Raw genomic sequence first — 2,331 nt, 5'->3', positions numbered from 1 at the left:
GAGGAGGGCGCAGACGCCCAGCAGGGGGCGGGCGCGGGGCGGCCACTGAGCGCCCATGGCCTCTTGCCTGTGGGGATGGGTCCTGGAGGCCTGTGAAGAGAGGAACCAGGCTCAACAGGGAAGTGAGCAGCTGGGGCCTCGGGGCTCCCCAAGCAGCTTGTACAGGCGTGAACTTGTGCAGGCGGGCGGGCCGGGCCAGGGCGGAGGTGAGGTCAGCCGAGGAGGCGGCAGGTGAGGATGGATGAGCTCGCCCGGTGCAGTGCAGACAGACATGGGGCAGGGAGGAAGCGAAAGAGAGAAACCCAAAAGGGGGGGGGGGGGGGGGGGGGCTGCCGAAAACCGTGAAATGTTACCCATGAACCGCCTTGAGGTCTGCAGAAAGGATTTAATGACACAAAAGACCCACATGATGGAGGGTCAGGTGGAAGCAACAAGTTCCACCAGCAGACGGCTAAGCCTGCTTCCGCACAAACACCAAGGGTATTAAGCTGTGACCAATGGGTGGGAGTGGGGTGCCCGTAGGGGGTACCCCTGCCCTTTGTCCCCTCCTGCTGACTTGCTCGTTGTGGACGAAAGGGGCCACGTGCTACCCTGACAAGCGCAGGGGAGGCCTGCACGGCCGTCTTGCAAACTCAGAGACCTGAAGTCACCACAGGGATGGTCTGAAATCAAACTTGAACTAAAAGCAGTTGTGGTGGGTAGTCACCTCCTAGGCCGGTATCTTCCTTGACAAGGTCAACCTTTACTTTACTATCTTTTTTTATTTTTATTGATTTATTACAGAGAGGAAGGGAGAGGGATAATTAGAAACATCGATGAGAGAGAAACACCGATCAGCTGCCTCCTGCACACCCCCCACTGGGGATGTGCCCACAACCAAGGTACATGCCCTTGACCGGAATCGAACCCGGGACCCTTGAGTCTGCAGGCCGACGCTCTATCCACTGAGCCAAACCGGCTAGGGCTACCTTTCTGTCTTTTAGCATCTACGGTAACACATCCTTAAAATGTCAGGGTAACTTGTAACTTCCTTTTTTTCCAGACCCTCAGGGCACAACCAAATGCCCTGGGCACCAGGACAGGAGACCATAAATTCCTTCACTGTTCTTGTTATCATGTTAATTGGTAACTATTAACTATCCTGTACCCACATACTAGTAAGTAAAAGAAGTGTGTGCCCATCATTTTACTTTTTATCCAATCCCAGAGGTTCCCCCACCCCCTTTGCTTTCTCCCGCCTCCCTAATCCATCAGCAATGGATTTCTGTAACCCCCCTACACCGCCTCTTTGGGTTGTAAATGTATAAAAATAGGTGAGAAACCGCCATTCTCCAGAGCACTATCCCAATCCGTTGAGATCCTGTTTCCTGGCAACTGTCGACAGTTTGGCTCAAATGAACGCACAAAAATTCTTTACAGGTTTGCGTGTTTTCACATTAACGTATCAAGGATACAACTAGGAACGGCCGGTGGTGAGGTATGGGAAGGGGCACGGAGCTTCCACGCCTGCTCCAGCCAGCCACCCGCCCGGCCTCAAAATGTGGTCACCAGCCTGGACGCGCGCCAGACGCCAGGAGTTCGGGATGTCACTAGGTGGGCAGGGCTGGTTAGATCCCTGGCACTGGTGACGACTCCCTCTCGGCTCCCAGAGTCGGGGAGGTAAGTGGGGACCAGCTCCAAGCCGCCCCTCACCTCATTAGCATATAAAATACGCTCATTACTCCCAAGATACCAGGGCTTGGGAGTGGGAAATAGAAACTCAACATTTATTTTTGTCAAAGTGTCCCAGCTCCACCTGACCCCACCAGACACCTGACCGGCCTTCCTGAGGATGAAAACTCAGGAACGAGGGAACTCAGCCCCCGCCCCCAGGCTCAGTGGTTGAGTGTTGACCTAAGAACCAGGAGGTCACAGTTCGATTCCCGGTCAGGGCACATGCCTGGGTTATGGGCTCCATCCCCAGTGGGTGTGTGCAGGAGGCAGCCGATCAGTGATTCTCTCTCATCATTGATGTTTCTACCTCTCTCTCCCTCTCCCTTCCTCTCTGAAATCAATAAAAATGTATTTTTTTTAAAAAAAAAAAAAGAAAAGGAAATGAGAGCTTGGAGCAGGGTCCGCGGGGGGCGCTCTGGGGCAATGCCCACCCAGGCGCAGAAGCTGCAGAGATGCGGGCCCAGCACACGCACAGGGGGACCACACCCCTCCCGCGGCTCGCACTCCACATCGGGGAAGAGATCCCCCCGAAGGGGAAAGCGGGGAGCGGGGGGGGGGGCATTGGAGACAATGGAGGCGCTGGGGCCAGGCGGTCAGAGGCTCTGGGCTCCAGGGCCC

This window comes from Myotis brandtii, unplaced genomic scaffold, assembly GCF_000412655.1.
Source record: "Myotis brandtii unplaced genomic scaffold, ASM41265v1 scaffold632, whole genome shotgun sequence".
Classification (NCBI taxonomy): domain Eukaryota; kingdom Metazoa; phylum Chordata; class Mammalia; order Chiroptera; family Vespertilionidae; genus Myotis; species Myotis brandtii.
Note: the sequence above shows the minus strand (reverse complement) of the source record.